A 19,889-nucleotide genomic window follows, 5' to 3' on the forward strand; every position below is an offset into this window, starting at 1 on the left:
ATGATTAATGCTTAAACAATATTTTCAAATAAATGTCACATACATTTAAACTCTCTTTTCTTAAAAAAAAGATCACTCCACATGACAATACCAACACCAGATTTGGACTCTGAAACCAAGGGCAAAATAAAAGCTAATGCATATTTATAGGGTAATAATTCACAACGTCCTTGTATGCTAGATTAGGCAGAACATTAATTGAGATGATAATTAGGCAATAAATTACTACCAAGGATGAGGTTTTCCCTACCGCTTAAACCCATGGTTAGCATGCCATGGTCCTCAGTACAGGCTTGTTTCTGGGGATGTTGTTTTCAGTATGGAAAGTAGGGATGATTTATGAAGTCGGAATTGAAAGTAGTAACAATAGTATTTTGCAGGAGAGCGAGTCTGTTGATGAAGAAAATCAGATGAAACTTACACATAAGAAACAGAATGTGAGCCATGGCCATGGCTTTACTGACAAGTACACTTTGAACCTGCCAAATCCATACTAACATAATGAAAACAACTGCATGCCACAGTTCTTAAACAGCTAACGGTAGGTACTCTGGATTAAACACCTAAAGGTAGGTAATCTGGATTATACAGCTAAAGGAGGGTACTCTGAAATAACAAGTGCCTCAAGAAAGTATGTAACAATTATTGACAAATCTCATAGCTTTAACAATGTTCATGAAACATTGATGGTTAATGTTCTATAAAGCGTACACACTATCTAAACTCAATACCGACCTTGCAGCAAGAAACGTGACCATGGATGTTATCAATATATCCAGGTATCCTATCTCACCTGTGAAGGTCATACATACTGGCAAAAACATGATGATCCCACAAGAAAATGAATGTAATGAGGCATGAAATTCAAGCGAGATATACATCTGTATATGCATGTGTTTCTGTGGTGACTGATTTATCTTTATCCTTCAAACATATGTTGCAGACTTAACAACACATTAGAAGTTTGCCATCCAGAGACACAGCATGGGCCCCAACGATGAAAAAATGATAAAAAAAATGTCCTTTCTCCAAGGGCACACAGGAGCACGCTTCTGGTGAAGAACTGTTTCTTCTGATATGACATGTCTGAAAGTATGATGAATACTTCTGGCTGACGATGACTTTCTTACTTCTACTTTACCTAAAACACAACTTAAGTGCATTGTATGAGACCACTGTGGCCGATATTGATGCACAAGAATATTAAAAACACTGGAAATGTTTGAAAAATGGTGAAAAACTATCTCAATAATATACAGAATTACTACTTAACAGATCTGTAAATTTCTTTGACTGCTGAGCAAAGATACTTTCAGTTTTACCCTTGCTATAATACTGATACATCTGTGAGTGTATTTTTTCCTCAATATAGTACTGATACATCTATGGTTGATTTTCCCCACTATATCATGATATATCAATGTCTTCTCCTGACTATTCATGTCCTATCTGTGACAGTTAACACATCATAGAAACATGCTTCGTTCCACCATTTCTGGTAAGGAATCAATGAAATGGTAATTTATGACCCCCTCACAACTATGGTCAGTCACAAATGGACCCTTAATGTCCATTACCACATTTAAACTGACCTCCACTCGACTCAAGGCCAACAGAGAGAAACATCGGTGGATGTTTCCACACTGCATCCAAATGGGCATAACACCAACATGCCTTCCTATGCACTTTTGAGGTAAAGCAGTACCTTAAAGGTTAAAGAGTTCGCTCCTCTCACTGAAGACCTAGGTTTGATTCCTCACAAGGGTAAAATGTGGTGTCTCCAACTGTGATATTGCTGGAATATTGTTAAAAGCAGTGTAAATCTAAACTCACTTAGTATGCACTTCAGGCATATTTGCAGATATCTACTGTTGATGATATATAAGTCACAAAGTGTTATATCCTCAAATGTTGGACACATTCCCACTAACATATACAGATTATACAGCAGGTGACAAGATAAAACAAATGTAGTTTGTTATATCCATCAGTGTCAACAGTTATAACATGTCTGTAATAAAATAGCTGTTATTTTGATAGCTTTGGTTTATGAACATAGTTCATCATTATAACTTTAAATGTTGAGTACCTGATGAAAATACCTATTGTTAAATGGACTGCCATAAAACTGGAATTCAGAGCTGAGCTTGCTTTGAGATATCACAATCACCCTTTAGGCTGAAGTCTATTTAAAGTCCAAAAATTATTTTTTAACCTTCCATTCTAGATACATTCTACATCAGACTTCAAGTAAACAGACGTAATCACACATCTCTTTATCAAACAAATTGCTTTTAATATTTTATCACAAATTTTCAACATATGTAAACAAGTATTGCATAAAATGTGACATTTGAGTTTGAAGATTACTTATCTGAAACACATGAGTGTACTACTGCAACCTTGTATACATGAAGTTATGTTGCAAGGTATGCTAATGTGTGTTCATATTAGTGTTACTGGAACAAGAATTAGCACAACTGACAAAGGTCAGTCATGAATCTAACAGATCACTTCTTAGAAATAATGAATGGTATTTCCTCATTCACCACAAACACAGCTGGAATATTCAAACAGTGATTTATCAATGACTTTGGTAACAGAACTCCCTCTTCATATCTCACTGCTCAGGTAAAAGGCCAAGGACAGAAAACCAAAACTAACCATATGAGAGAAACGTTTGGACAGATTGTGTGAAGTGGAGACCAATACCGCAACACTTACCTCACAACAATGGCCATTTGTTTGCACATCCATCCATGAATATGTTTAACAAGAAGATGAGCGAGTAAGCAATCAGAGATGAATAACACACAAGCATGTGATCAGGCGTCTCCAGCGAATATAGCCTGAACCGGTAGACTCTCACCAACATCTGTATAAATACACTCAGCAGTCCACAACGCCTTCACCAGCTAAAAGATATCACTCCCCACCTTGTGCCTGTCATCCATTATTGACCAACAGAATTAAGCAAAAGCTGTACACCCTCCTCAGTGATACTTGTAAATAATTGAGGACTATCATTCGATTCGCCTCACTTGCGCTGTCTCAAAACTCTGCGGCACGGACCACTGTCTCCTTACTGCACTCTCATTCGTGCTTCACACATCAATACCGAAGCACGTGGGTCTGTCTGCCTTCCAGTTTGAATGCTAGACTCTCAACCACCTGAGCAACCTCAGGACTAATCCTGTGCCAGGGAGAATGCCAAAGGACATAGCGCAAGTGTCGTTGAGCACTGCCAGGTGCCTTCGTGTGGATGCAGTCTTCACAAAAGCAGTCAAGCAATAACATTTTTAGATCATAAAGTTGACAGTCAAGTCAGCTGGAGTCATGTCCGACAAAAGGAATGTTTGTGTCATGATAAGAAGTTTTGCAGTTGAGACTAAGTTCAGCACAATAAAAACATAATACTCATAATACAATGCTACAAACTGGAAAAATGTCTCTTGACACTGATTAGTGAAGTATTTTTCACCCAAGATTTTAAGTTGCCATGAAAAAGAGTATGCTTTTTTCTAATAATAACAGGGACTACTTTCATGCTGATGCTTTTTCATTCCTTATCTTGGAATGTCTGCCGTTACTTATGCATATTGAAAGACATCAGTTGCAATGCATAACAGGTGCTCCTTGCCGTTATTATCCAATCATACAAGGCAAATTATCTAAGACAATTGGAGGAGACAAATGAAATACATCCATCTTTCAATTTAAAAAGTAGTACTCTACAGGAAAAAAAATATCTGTGATTTTTGTACAACCTTGAACAAGACGAACATTTCATTATGGTTGATGATTTATTTCTTCCTTGATGGAACCACTACTGAAGTAGAATAGAAATTTACAAATTCTTATGAAACAAAACTGGTTAAAAAGCAACTTCACATCCAGATTAGATCAGCAATAATTCCCCATCCACAGCCTACCAGCTACTGAAAGACTGTGTATGTATGAATCTCTGTGACACTGCTCAAGGGTGGTGGGGTAGCCTTGTGGTTAAGGTGTTAGCTTGTAAAACTAAACACCTGGTTTTGATTCTCCACATGGGTACAATGGTTGAAGTCCATTTCTGGTAACCACTGTCACTGTGATATTACTGGAATATTGCTAAAAACCATCCTCACTAACTTACTCCTATAGCTAGACTGGAGTTCATGTTCATGTGCAATGAAACAGTAAAAAGCCTGGTACAAAACACTGGGATTTCCTTTGCCATGAAGATGAAGACCTGCAATACTGTTCAAAGTGGATACGAACCAAAGGATGTGGATTCTGTTATGTTCAGTTATACACCTAAAGCTACAGAATGAGATTAGTACAACGTTATACTCACACACCAAGCTTTCCATTAAGCTACACCTAAAGCTACAGAATGAGATTAGTATAACGTTATACTCACACACCAAGCTTTCCATTAAGCTACACCTAAAGCTACAGAATGAGATTAGTATAGTGTAGAAATTGCTCTTGATGTTAATCAACTGATTGTTTAATACAGACTTGATTGTTTACATAGGTGGAGGATCGCTAAGAGCAGCAATTAAACAAAAACAAATAACAACACATAAGCTCAGCTCAGGTATCAACAAGGTTAGTGAGTGAGAGACTTTGGTTTTACACCACACTCTGCACTATTCCAGCTATATGATGGTGGCACTCAATATCTGAGCTATTACAGTAGGTAACACTTTTTCAGATGGGTGCTGTTTACATGAACCAGTACAACACAAAGCAAATGCAATAAATGTTCTGTATTATATTCTGCAATGAACAGAAGTGCAATAATGGTTTTTGGGTGTACACCTTACGAAGGGTTTAGATCTGGAGTCCTTGACAGCCATGGCAGTACTTGGATGTTTTGCTTCCTCAAACAGGACCATGTATTTTTGCATTTCCCCCACATTTTTTGTACCATTGGATGTACTTTTAGTGGCATTTAGAAGTTGTTAAGGATGTCCTAGACAATTTACAGATTAAAGCTTTGAGGGAAAGAATAAAAATGCTGCTCTATTCTAGCCACGAAATTACTGACAAGGTATGCAGACATGAGGAATTCATAGTTGGTGTTTATCTTTCATGAATATCAGCAAAAGTCCATTTCCAATTTTTCTACAGTTGCATTTCATTTATGTTTTGCAAAATATATTTGTGTTAGAGATATTGTTTCTTTACTCATGTTCGTACCAACTAATTACACCTGCAGGACATGACAGTATCATGAAGTATCTGAGTCATGAACTCAGTAGTCAAATAACGTTGAGGTGACCAGCAGAGAGAAATCATCTGTGAACTGCCATCTAAGTATCTTTCAGTACCTCAACCTCATCCTTGTCACTATTCCAAGATTGGAAAAGTCCATATACTAGATGACTGACTGCCTTTGCCTACTGGTCTTTTCTCTTACGTCAAATGAATCAATTTGTATTGATGTGCAACATCATGACAAGTCAGAATATGATGACTGAAGAAATGAACTCAGTGAACTAGACTGCTCATCCGAGTGATCATATTTCCCTTCTATGTTGAACATTTTATATGTTTAAACGTGATCTGCTATTCATTTTGAAAGAAGAAATACTTAATCGTGTTTCATAGGAAATATTATCATCACTGAAATTTAAACTCAGCTGCTCACATGACAGCTGTACTACAGCAGATACTATGAGCGATTAAAAAAAATATCAAAATGAATAAAAATGATGCAAAAGTTGTTTCTGTCAATCTTAACTTCAAATCAACTTCTGTCAGATTACTTACGTTTGTCTATGACTTGGCTGTTGTGATTTTAGTGCTCACAGAATTGAAAGACTTACTTTGATAAGTCTGTCTGCTCCAGAACAAAGAAACTTACAAAATCTTGAACTTTCCATCTGTTCATGAATTTATTGATAAATTAGTGAGATTTAATCATATTGTTTAAACCTGTAATGGCTATCTTATTACTAAAATCTGTCAATGAAGTTAATCAGGGAGATTTGCAACAACTGGTTTCAGTGCTTTAGTTTTAGTGATTCTGCTATTACAATTTTTATAATTTGTCAACAATTCTGCTATAAAACAAACCTTGACTGAAGATATTCATTAATTGTCACTGACCTACTGAAAAACAAAACTGATACCCAGTTCCTATAAATACATCACAACCTTATACCAATCAACCAATTTTTGAGTGCATTAAAGTATAAAAATCAATGCATATGTTTGGGGGCAATGGTTCATTTGCATAAACATGAATGAAAATATGCATTAACTTCAGTTTTTTCACATAATATGCAGACATCTTTCTTGTGGACACTTGAGATGAACCCATGAAATCTGGGTTAGAACTGATCTTCAGTAACCCACGCTTGTCATAAAACCCGATTAAGAGGATCGGGTGGTCAGGCTCGCCAACTTGGATGACGACATCGTATCTCAATTGCTTAGATCAATGTTCATGATGCTGATCACTGGATTGTCTGGTCCAAACTCTATAATTTACAGACCGCTGCCATACAGAAGAAATATTGCTGAGTGCAGTGTAAAACTAAACTCACTAACTCTCTTATTTTGAGATGACATCTGATACAAATTCATTCCATTATGGGCAAGCATACTGGTCCCATCTCGCATGATATACTAAACGCAGTCAACAGTCAAACACAAGGTGGCTTGCAGAGATCAATAAGATTGCTATTGCCACCCAACAAATCCCAAATGAATTTGTCTGAAGAAGATTTCTAATCAGATTTTTGTCAGGTAGATATAAACAAATGAGCTTAGGGGGAGACAACTCAATAAATACTCCCGATTTTCTGCAGATTATTTACAAAGAGTCAAATTCTGGATATATTATCCAACATTTAACATGGGAACTCCCTCAGTGTGATAACAGTTCTGTTAATTGGCCTGGATATAACTGCCTGCAAGATAAAGGAACATGGCACTTGGAGGAATAAACACACTGTTCTAGGGTTTGAATTAAACAAGGGTATAAAATGTGACTTGGCATTTATAACGTTTGATGTTGAGCAGGTGGCAAATGTAGGGCTGTTTATACCAACGTAGGGAGCAGAATATTTCTTTGGTGTACTTCTGCTTAAGAGACTTCTTACCAAAGCACTGCTACTAAATATTTGTAAATATACCTCCACTTCTTTCTGTCATGAACCACACAGCGTAAATATCCTGTCAGTCTAGACCAAATTTAATTACCTTATTAGCTTATCATCAGGCATTGGTCCAATAAGGGACTAATCATGACATATTCTGATGGGTTGGCAGACTGTAATTTCTGTTAGACAAATATACTCCCTTCCAGGTTATACTTGAAAAATTAATTGCCTTGGATATTTCGAGGACATACACTGCACAGTGGATGTTTTTACATGACATGAAAACGGGGTTTCATGTTGTGATAAAGATTATTGCATTTTCCTGGCAATGTACATTGTGTGTGTGTGGCTGCTTGATACTGCTGCAACTTATACCAACCATCTTTGGTATGATATAGACTTGCACGTCCCTAAGGTATTAATTAACAGTTCAAATGATCATTTCAAAACTAAACATATAAATATGACACTGGGGCTCTTATCTAGACTTTCCTCTTTGAAGGAAAGAATTGCTGTACATCCATGGGCTGAGTAGTACAGTCTTAGAGCAAGTAGGTATGGTACAGTCGAGGTTCGAACAACCTTCCTCTCCAGGCACACATGCATTCTAGGGAAAACATGTACTATTACAGGTCAAGTAAAAAAATATTTTGTTAATGTCCTACTACTGAGACTGAACTCCAAGACTTAGGGACAAATACCAGTCTAATACACACTGGAAGCATACTGTATGCATCTTCTCTGCACTTTTACATTTACAAATGAAATTAAGTTTTCATGAATTTGATTCCTTCACTTAAAATGGACCATTCCTGTTAAGTTAAGCATGATCTACAATTTGATTCAAAATACAGAGTAAATGAATTTATTTCTGTGGGGCTAGAGTGACAAAGTCATCTTTCAGAAAGAGCATTCTCATCTCATTGTGGCTCATATTACCTTGTCTTAAACATGTTGATATATACTTGAGCACTTATATATTCACATGATATTGCAGTTATCTTTTTGTAAACTAATACATACTCACATCGATACCATATCACTGCAACTGCCTGTCAACATTAATAAATAAAGGTTATATATGAGCACTGCATTAATGGTTTATAACACATTTAACTCTAAAAATGGCATGATACCTGGAAAGTATTGATACTTGTGTGCGAGAAAGATATTTTTGTGAAAGTTAACTATTTTTCAATTGTTTGTCAATGTCAATGTCTATACATACATAGACTGAGATTGTTGTTATTGCCACAACTAGCAATATTTTAGCTTTATCATAGTAGACTACAAAATCATTTAGCCAAGTGGTTACAGTGTTCGCAGAAGATCCAGGTTCGATTCCCCATATGGGTACAATGTGTGAAGTCCATTTCTGGTGTCCTTTGCTATGTTATTGCTGGAATATTGCTAACAGTAGCATAAAACCACACTTGTCATTCACTCATTTTAATGATGATTGACAACATTGCAAGAGCCAGGTACAATTCTGCTGAGGAATATCCTCTTGTGTTTTACGAAAAAGGGCATTTTCTACAACATACCACAGTGTTAAAATCTATAAGGATCCAAGGTTTTACAAGGTTTTCTGTATTTAAATCCAGGGCGTCAAAACCATATTGTTCAGTGTTATCACAGGGATCCCTTTCGTTTAATGGTGAACGATGACAATACAAAGTAACACTATCTGCACATTCACCAACAGAATACTCTCCACAGTTGTGAGACTCTTTGTATGTGACTGTCAAGCTGTTCCTAATGTGACACAAAAACTATTTTCATACATGGCTAGAGACATTCATTGTGTTTTAACATGGCAAAGATAGACTCCCAGAGTTATTGGGTTAAAGCTCCCATACTTCTTTAACCCAATAATCCAAACTGTTATTTCGCTGTGGAAAAACAATATACGTGAACTACATCACAAACCTGCAGGTCGTTCAGACACAGCTATCATGGTGAAAAAATATTATTCCAGAGGTTCCTTATCTCCAGTGGATTTTGACAGGAATGAAACGGAGACTTCCAACCGCACACATGAAACACCCTGGTCCTCCTCTGCCTGGTCTGAGGGGAAGAACTAGCTTTGAACTGCAGATTCCCACATGGGAGTTTCACAAAGGTTCAAAGTTTAAAAAAGTCGTTTTTCTTCATGAAAGTCATCATAATTGCATAAGGGAGATAATTCACTTTTTATCCTGGATTTGAAGATCCAAGATTGTGGACTGATGTTCTTTGTGGAATCTCAAAAGGAATAATAATCTGGTTTGGAAATATGATGGATAGAGCCACATAGGTGAAACAAGATCATCTGAAATCCACATAGAAAGAAACCCAAAATAATAGAAATCGGAACAAAGCAATACTGTTTAGGATGCCTTCGAGCAAAATCACATTTTATACCCTTGTGTCATTCAAAATAATAATATTCTGCTCCAAAACATCCAAAACAATGTTGCTGATGCCAGTTTTAGTATAACATCTATTAATAGCTATTGAAAAAACTGATAAAGAAATATGAAAAGAGTCCTTGGCATCACCCTTGAGTACTGATGATCAGGAAAAGCGCATGAAACTTGCCATTTGTAATAATTTTCACACTGTATGAATTCCTCTCACCATAATGAAATACATTTCAACTGGGTCTAAAGTATCAACTAAACACTTTGCAAAATTGCATCATAACATGCACACGCTCCAAACAGATGCACACGCTCCAAACAGCATGTTTAAAGTGTACATGTAATTCAGTCTGCACTTAAGAACACTAATTAACTTCAAGTATATTCTCAACAAATAACGCTGCGGTGGGGTAGCCTAGTGGTTAAAGCGTTCGCTTGTCACGCCGAACACCCACGTTCAATTCCCCACATGGGTCCAGTGTGTGAAGCCCATTTTCTGGTGTCCCCCACCATGATATTGCTGGAATATTGCTAAAAGCAGCATGAAACTAAACTCACTCACTCACTCACTCACTCAACAAATAACATAGCTAGTATTTCTCCTCACTGAAATATTCTGTATCATGTGAATGCTAAGCAGGTGAGAAGAATTTTTACACCTGTGACATTCAGCAATACTTAAAGTGAAATCATGTGGTTGTTATTAGTATGAAGTTATGTGGGGACACTAACTGTTGGAGTAGGAGAATGGTGGATACTGGGGTGAAGACAGTGATAATGGTGGTGCCACGATATTCCACTAACAGAAGTTGGTCTAGCAGGCCAAACACTACTGGATTAAGAAGGCCAACCAGTACCAGTGCATGGCTGTTGGAAACTCCAGCAACATGCAGTAAAACGGTTGTTGATCCCACAGAAGTCCTACTCATTATGATTTGCGTAACTCTTAACAATATTCCAGCACTATCACAGCATTGGACACCAGAATAAGATCTACACATTGTGCTCATGAGGGGATTTGAACCTGGGCCTTCAGCAAGACTTACTTGAAAAATGATCCCAACCGTGGTGACATGGAAGTTCAAAGGGAAGAGGGTTTATATTAAAAATGGCATGGAAGATTTTGTTGATGGATCACAAGGAAGGATGATTTAGTAACTTGTGTGCACCAATGTCGGCGATGGTTCCGACAACAGTTGTCGATGCTGAACATAACACTGAAGAAACTGCACTATCTAGGAAAGACTGTTGTGTTTATGTTTAATTTGATCAGTTTGGGAGATTTTTAATTGTACAAAATGTAAAAACTGGCTTCACAGATTGTGCTGTAATAGTAAGTTATCAGGTGTCTCGGGCATGGGGCAGAAACATCTCCAGCCAATACCGTCACAGTCAGATAGGGGAAATACATGACAATATTTTTCCAGAAGCAAATATTTCAACCTTTTACCATTCTCAACATGACAAATTCATTGTTTTCATGTTTCACCATAAATTATTCAATACGCTGCCTAAAACCCTGAAACAGAAAAGGTCTTTATATGAGGATAATGGACAATTCTGTCTAATGGATTTACCAACAACCGTTGCCAATTTTCAATAATTTATTTATGGACGTAACCTTTATGTTCAAAAATGACACATCTGTTAATTCCATCATATCCAGTTAAGGGCATTAGTTGTGAAGAAATCTTGTAGAGCAGATTACACATTAAGTAACAAAGTATAAGAAGAGGTCACAACATCATCAATGAACCAACTGGGCTTGAGCAAACTGATACCAGCTAATGGAAGATAATTAAATAATAATGTGCACTTCTCATCCTGACACAACTTCTTCAGTATATTGAATAGACAATGACAAAATATTGCTGACATTTTTATGCTCCATTAATGCCTGTATACTGTAGGATCCGTCTTACTCCCTGCTGAAGCTATCATGAAGGTTGTTTCTACATAGGAACTTTTTCAGAATTCAACACTTGGCAGGAAAGTGCATTAGAAAATAACATCTTGTAACAGCTTTGGAGCTGTCACCTATTACTGAGGTGGATAAAGCGTTGGCGCTGTAGTGATGGCTCCCACCTTTGTGAGATCTAGCTAACAGCATTTGACAAATCGAGATAGGGTTTTCTCTCTCCACACATTCAAAAGATCCAATCAATAGCTAGCCCTGTACATCAGCATCATGTCTTTCCCAATGTACAGCAATGTCTCTCACTCTTTTCTCAATCCATCACTACGTTACACGATTCTTTCGCAATGCATTACATCATGTACTTCTTTCTCAGCACAGCACATCAAAGGTTGTCTTGTATGAAACTGACACTGTACATCTCCGGTTCCTTGTCAGTGTCACATCTACGTGTTAAGCATCGTACACTTTACACATCTGTTTTAAAGATTCAGTTACTGCTGGCTGATTGTCACTGGTGGTCTAGACCATCACCAATACTACAAATAGCTCTAATAGTCCTGGTGAGAATTGGTTCGGAAAACACAAAGGACTTCACTCCAGCAGAGAGACCTTTACTTGGTCAGGAACTAGATGTTTGCGGAAGAGATTGGGCTGCTTGTAACTCTGAAGGCCAAAGTTTCATTCTTTTCATTAGTACCAAGTGTGAAGCCCATGCCTTGTGTCCCTCACTAACTCAATCTGTATAAGGCAGATGGTAAGGTAGCCTTGTGGTTCAAATGTTGGCTTGTTTCTCTGTATCACCACCAGGGTTTGATTCTCCTCAGAAGTATCATGTGTTAACCTCTTGGTGCCAAAAGCTGACTGTTAGTAATCGGAAGGACAAATCATTATAACCTCCACAATTTGTCAACCATATTGCAAAGTGTATGTAAATTATCATTTATGAGAAAGTGTAGTTAACATATTTTACATTCCATGAACATATTAAAATGAAACTTCATATAGATTGAAAGTATCAGTATTTTCAGTCAAGCACTGAGAATGTATATCAAATTGCCAAGGATAAAAGAATTTGTCTTACTGCTATCATGCCAAAGTTGCGTCCTTTCACTTTAGGAATATTTAGATGCACTTGTGGTAGAACACTTCAAACCTTTCCAACAAACTGGTTGTTCTAGCGAACTTGAGTTTAAGTGCATCAGTGTATTAGCCCCATGTTCAATATATATAGTTCCACTGTCCTTGGAATCATCGAGACTGTACAGTAATGGGGATACTTTCCCTCACAGGCATCAGTTTCACGCTTGACCTGGGTGTAAGCACTCACCAGCCATCAGTAATTGATCTGCCTTTATGCATTCAGCCATGACAGCCACTGACCAAACCCGACCTGTCAGCCACAGCTGTAACAGGCAGTGTAAAATCCCTTCATTCAATCAGAGACCATATAATTATATGGTCTCTGATTCAATTAACAAATCAAATGGTACTAAACCTACATCATTAATCTGAGATGGTATTCGCATAATCCCATATAACAGCTAAAGAATCATTACTGTGTCTTGTCTTTCATGACCTGACCAGGACACAAAAAGAAATGAAATATGTTCTTTTGAATATAAAAATATTATTAAGGCATGCCAATATAACTACCTGTATTACAGACCTGTCACTTTTCATACAACCATCGTCTGCCTGACATAAAACAGCTCACAAGCACAGAACATACATTTAGCCACCCCAGATATATTACAACACAAGCAAACTGTAGCACAAATGGGTTGCACAGCATAGATAAAATGACCATTCTTCCTACATGTGAACGAAGCGAGCTAAGTTTGGAAACATACTTTCCTCGCTTCGGTTCGAAAAATATTTTTTATGTCAAAATAAAATATCGCCACCATCAAAGGTTTACACCTGTTTCTTCACTGGGTTGTGCTCTCACATCTCCAATCCCGTGTTGAACAATTACTCACGTGAAACATATTTTATTCAAGAAAATTAAGAGCAAGTCGTGGTATATCAGACCGTTCTTCACCTCCATTCCCCCTTCCAGTTTCCGGTTCAACAGAGTGAAGGAACAGGAGGATATTATTCCATATGTAATACATAGTTACCTCCCTTGCTTCATTTGCCCATTACGCAGAAAGTGTTTTTATGTAGAACAATAGAGGCAACAAATAAGACAAATACATTCCAATAGATTCATGATAAAATTAGGCAATATGGTATTTCTTTTTAATTTCTGCATATTCTTATTCCACCACTTCATTCAACCGGAATCTGGCAGTGGTAATGGAGGCGAAGAACGATCTGAATACCACGAGTGGTGCTTAAAATGTTGAATCAAACATATTTCACGTGAGTAATTATTAAACATGGGGTAGGAAATCTGAGAGCACAACCAAGTGAGGAAATGGGAGTGTACCTTTGATGGTGGTGATACTTTATATTGACATGAAAAATATTTGTCGATCCGAAACGAGGGAAGTACGTTGCCAACCTTTGCTCGCGTCGCTGTCATATAAGGAAACTAGTCATACTCTCTACACTGCGGAACCCATTTGCGCTACAGTTTGCCTGTGATTACAATGACATCAAAATCGCCATTGGTGAGTAAACACAAAAGTTGTGATATCGCGGGGCAGAAGGGTAGCCTAGAGATTAAATAATTCGCTCAGTACAATAAAGGCCCGTGTCTAATACCCACATGGTTACAATGTGGGAAGTCCATATCTGGTGTCCCTTGCTGCGATATTGCTGGAATATTGCTAAAAGTGGTGTAAAACAACTCACTCACTTGTCCAAGAGCTTCCAGCAGCTGTATCCATGGCCTCTACAACTGGGAACACTTGATGGCAAGGACTTCTGATGTCAGGGTTACCTCTTTTACAACACGTCTCATCTTACCAAGCCCTATTCTGAGTCAAAGCGCCCTTGATATTCTGAAACGCCATTCTTATTAATATTCCAATGAAGAAATTTCAGTGACCAGTGACATTTTGATATCGGACATAAAACCTTATTAAACAATGCTGAAATAGGCCATAGAGGATCATTTAACTTAGTTAATCTAAACTAAATCTTAAATAACATATATTTTCCAGAAATCCTGGGTAATAAAACCATCATGCTGTTTCCCTTTGAGCTGTATATAAATTCTTGCTCAGAATCTACAATATCCAACACACAACAGGTAGAATACCACTGTCATTACGCTTAAACCTGAGGAATAACCCGAGGCGTAGAGAATTTATTCCACATCCACACTAATCCTTCATATTACATTGGTAACATACGCCTGCCTACACAGAAGGAGATGGATAACAGTTCCGACAGTTACTGGTAGACTAAGCATCTCTTTCCTACACATGCCGCTCATCACTTCTCATAACCAGCACATCAGTTCCGACCACAGTTTGATGATTTCTGTCCTCGTGTGCTACACGTAGCATTATCTCAGCAGGCCAAACAGACAACCGCCAGCCATCAAAGAGGTACTTTGTGGACAGGGAAATATAGGTTATTAATGTCCTTTAGGTACCGAATACATTTCACATGAATGGACTGTAACCATATCATCAAGTCTTCAGATTTCTATAAAGTCATGTCTTTAAAGATTCCACTTTAAGTGAACAAGAAATCTCTTTGTGTCATCATTGCAAGCTTTTCCAAGCATTCATCAGATGATTTCACAGAATGAGAGGGTTCTTTATCTTAATCTATGTATCAAGGATCAGGATATCAGGATCTAACTCACTTTCCAGTAGTATAACATAACTGTTGTTGGAGTGGGTGAGGAGGGTTAATAGAGCATGTAATGGCCAGCTCCATCAGTTACACTGACATATCAGCAGCAGTCAGATAGAATGATCTTCAGCAACCCATGCTTGTCATGAGAGGCATCTAACGGGATTAGTGGTCAGTCAGCGAGTTTTACACCACATATTTCAGCAATATTGCGGTAGTCTGTGAATAATCAAATCTGGACCAGACAATCCAGTGATCTACAGCATGCGCATCGATCCGCATAATTAGAAAAGATGACACATGTCAACCAAGTCAGTGAGCCTGAACACCCGAGTCTGTTAGTCACCTAACGACAAGCATGGGTAACTGAAGATCAATTCTAACCTGGACATTCATGAGTCGATTAGTAATCAGGCTTCCTGACTAAGCCAACATATGTCATCATTCCTAAGGGGCTGTGGAATAGACTGGATGTTGGTTCAATGCCCACTCATCACACTGAAGACCTGGGTTTGATTCCCCTCCTGGGTACTATGTTTGAAGTCAATTTCTGGTGTCTTCTGCCGTGACATGGTTGGCATAGTGCCAAAAGCAGTGTAAAACTATACTAATTCACTTATCATATCTCATGACGGAATAGATTGGTGCTCATGATGTCAGTCACTATATTGTCTGGTGCAACCTCAATTATTTACAAAGCAACACCATCAAGTTGGTATACTGCTGAGTGTGGTGGTGAACAATAAATCATTAAGCATAAGGAACATCAACATGGTAGATTTTGTCCAACATCTCTATAACCAATGCCCCCTTCTCATACCCATGCTCTGTTACTGCAAGCAAATGTCAATGCACCTGATTAAGACAGCCTCAATAGTCTCTTAGTCCCTGAACCATACCGGTATTCTCCCTACAATGCTAAAGTGAAGCAAGTCTGGTAAATCTCATCTCCCTGGGACTCCATTTCAATTTAAATGGGTATATTTGTTACAGTCAGAATGTTATATATCCAGAAACTAAGCAGGAGTCTACAGATAAAGAATGTAAGTAAGTTGTCTTTAATGCCGACCTAAACATTCATTTTGTGTCAGATTTACAGAGAAGCAGCCAAACATGACTAAAATACCTTCAAACATTGAATGTGGATGGCTCTTATTTGCAAGCCAAGGATCAAAACTCGTATGAACATGTAATCGAACACATGATCAGCAGACGCTGGCAATATTACCAGACAATCCTATCTAGAAAAACAGTTACCTACTCGAAACTAAATACTTAATGATGATGAAAGATAAACAGTTACCTGCTCGAAACTAAATACTTAATAAAGATGAAAGATAAACAGTTACCTGCTCGAAACTAAATACTTAATAAAGATGAAAGATAAACAGTTACCTGCTCGAAACTAAATACTTCATAAAGATGAAAGATAAACAGTTACCTGCTCGAAACTAAATACTTAATAAAGATGAAAGATAAACAGTTACCTGCTCGAAACTAAATACTTAATGATGATGAAATTTATGAAATATGCACTAACCATTTGAAATATTTTGAGATGATGCTTTAGACCTTAAAATGTTAAACAAAATAATTCAACTAAAATACTTATTTGACTGGGTAGATGAACACAAATTTAAGTCAAAGACGAAATCACAGTCTCATGTAAACTTATTGATGTTTATAATATCTGCGGATGGCCTTCAGTTTTATATTACTGAGCTAGCCATGATGGCATACACAGTGACAGGGAAGCTGGTGATTCCAATAATACATTTCCCTCTTCCACTTTCAAACTAGAACATGCAAAAGAGGAAGTACTTAACAGTTTTGAAACTTACTGACATAGTGATATTTCATAGTCAATGAAGCTTTCAAACATGCTGTTTTGAACATGCATGTATGCACAATGACAAAATGAGGAAAACATTATAGTTCTTTGAATCCGAAAACTTACATCAACAGGAAAGCATGTAACCTGGGTTGACAGGAAGGCCTTCACATACACACTTGTTAATGGTCTTCATGTAGGCACTTGGTAAAGGTCATCACATACACACTTGTCAAAGGCCTTCATACAGGCACTTGGTAAAGGCCTTCACACACACACTTGTTAAAGGCCTTAATATAGGCACTTGCTAAAGGCCTTCATATAGACACTTGTCAAAGGCCTTCACACACACATTTGTCAAAGGCCTTCATATAGACACATGGTAAAGGCCTTCACACACACACTTGTTAAAAGTCTTCATATAGGCACTTGGTAAAGGCCATCACACACACATTTGTTAAAGGCCTTAATATAGGCACTTGGTAAAGGCCTTCACACACACACACTTGTCAAAGGCCTTCATATAGACACTTGGTAAAGGCCTTCATATAGACACTTGGTAAAGGCCTTCATATAGACACTTGGTAAAGGCCTTCATATAGACACATGGTAAAGGCCTTCATATACACTCGTCAAAGGCCTTCACATACACACTTGGTAAAGGCCTTCACACACACTTGTCAAAGGCCTTCATATAGACACTTGGTAAAGGCCTTCACACACACCCTTGTCAAAGGCCTTCATATAGCCACTTGGTAAAGGCCTTCACACACACCCTTGTCAAAGGCCTTCTTATAGGCACTTGGTAAAGGCCTTCACACACACACACTTGTCAAAGGCCTTCATATAGACACTTGGTAAAGGCCTTCACACACACCCTTGTCAAAGGCCTTCATATAGCCACTTGGTAAAGGCCTTCACACACACACACTTGTCAAAGGCCTTCATATTGGCACTTGGTAAAGGCCTTCACATACACACTTGTCAAAGGCCTTCATATAGCCACTTGGTAAAGGCCTTCACATACACACTTGTCAAAGGCCTTCATATAGCCACTTGGTAAAGGCCTTCACACACACTTGTCAAAGGCCTCCATATAGGCACTTGGTATTCTAAGGCCTTCACACACATACTTTTTAAAGGCCTTTGTAAACACACTTGTTAAAGGCCTTACTTCATATGAACATTTTTTAAGGCCTTCACAGAGGCACTTGCAATGGCCTTCATAGATGCACTTGGTAAAGACCTTGATATAGGCACTTGCTAAAGGCCTTCACATACATGCTTTTTAAAGGCCTTCATATAAACACTTGTTAAAGGCCACCATATACATACGCACTTTCGAAAGGCCACCATACACACATTCGCTAAAGATCTGACATTCTGCTGATGTTGTCTGTGAATCTATACATTAAACTTGACCTGTTTCTTTATCGCTTTGACAAGGGTTTGAATTCTAAACCAACTCAAGGAAAAAAATCTGCTCCATTGTCTTCTAAAACATCTGACATTTCAGCATCTAAATATGCATGATATACATCTTATCCTAAAATCTCCATGCCCTGGTCAGAATCAATCCACCATTAAACCTGACACAGGAAACAATGTGTTCCTTAAATACAATGGAAAGCATACAAGTCTACACAAAATGACTGGATGTCAATAAAACTGACAGGAACTTTGAATACTCTCTTTATTCTGGACCCAAAAGATATATAAACCCCATCAAAATAAAATAAAAGTACATTTCAAAGCTAACAACAACATATTGATTTGATGTAGACTTCGTTACTTGTAGCGCTTGGGCACAGAAAGAATATCAAAGACAATACATTGAAACTTCTGTATCTCAATACATAGACAACTGATCATAACCAGCGTTTTAGTCTACCTCTGGCACTCCTTTCAAATCAAACTATAGAGACTTACGGATATGTTTTCAATAGTCCAAAAATTCTCCTTCCAGATTGAAGACGTAAAATCATTACTTAGAGCAACATCATTAATTCTGCAAAATATTAAATATGATTAAGCTGAACATATTGTAACTTTCAAGATTAATCTTGAACATATAGTAATTTTCAAGATAAATCTTGGTATCGATAAATCCATTCATCATAAATTTACACATGAAAATATGATACTACAACCAATTAATCTTTCATGTTTTAACTCTGTATCAGTTTTCAAAAAGTCAAAAAATCTGCCCTGATAACTATTTACATCTACTGACTCCAGCATTACATCATTGACTTTTCTGAAACGATATACTAAATCTGATTAAGATAAACACGAATCACAATACAAAAAAAAGCATCGATATATTTATTGTTCAACTAAGTATCATGATTATCAATACAATGATAGATTGTCACAGCTCTATTATTTTGCCATACACACATTATTTTTTTGCAACGCAAAAGACCTCAATGAGGCAAGTCTAGAATTCCTCTGGTTCAGAATCTCCCGTCTAACTGGGCCTCAACTTCAGTATAAAACGAATTGTTTGTTTCTTTCAAAATTATTTATAAACAGCAACTGAACAAATAGGACTGTCTGTGAACAAGAGGTATGTGTGTAAAAATATTTTGGTTAGGGGACTGTTAGGCTATGGGATTATGAATTAGGCTAATTTCTGGTGTCCCTGTCATGATATTGCTGAAACATTTCTGAAAGTAGTGTTAATATATTCATTACCACAATAGGACGTGTATCAAGTAGCACGAAACAGTTGTATGAGTGAATGAATATTTACACATCCGCATTGTAACATCTGAACACTGTTGTTATGCTTGAACATTCTTGAACATTCTTGAACATTCTTGAACATTCTTACAACCAACCACTTGACATCCACAAATGACATATACGTCAATTCAACAGAA

At 37.5% G+C, this 19,889-nt stretch overlaps 1 protein-coding gene across 9 annotated transcripts in view; it reads right to left on the reverse strand.

Annotated features, from left to right (window-relative positions):
- Positions 1-19,889, reverse strand: part of LOC137256532 (zinc finger CCCH domain-containing protein 10-like) — a 239,880-nt gene that overhangs the window by 88,537 nt on the left and 131,454 nt on the right. The window contains exon 1 of one of the 9 annotated variants that reach the window (XM_067794386.1): positions 2,725-3,116. The exons of the other annotated variants lie outside the window; for them this stretch is intronic. The gene's annotated coding sequence lies outside the window, so the exon portion shown is untranslated. Of the gene's footprint in view, positions 1-2,724; positions 3,117-19,889 lie in introns of those variants that run through there. 9 annotated transcript variants of the gene reach the window in all.

Source organism: Haliotis asinina, chromosome 11, assembly GCF_037392515.1.
Source record: "Haliotis asinina isolate JCU_RB_2024 chromosome 11, JCU_Hal_asi_v2, whole genome shotgun sequence".
NCBI lineage: Eukaryota > Metazoa > Mollusca > Gastropoda > Lepetellida > Haliotidae > Haliotis > Haliotis asinina.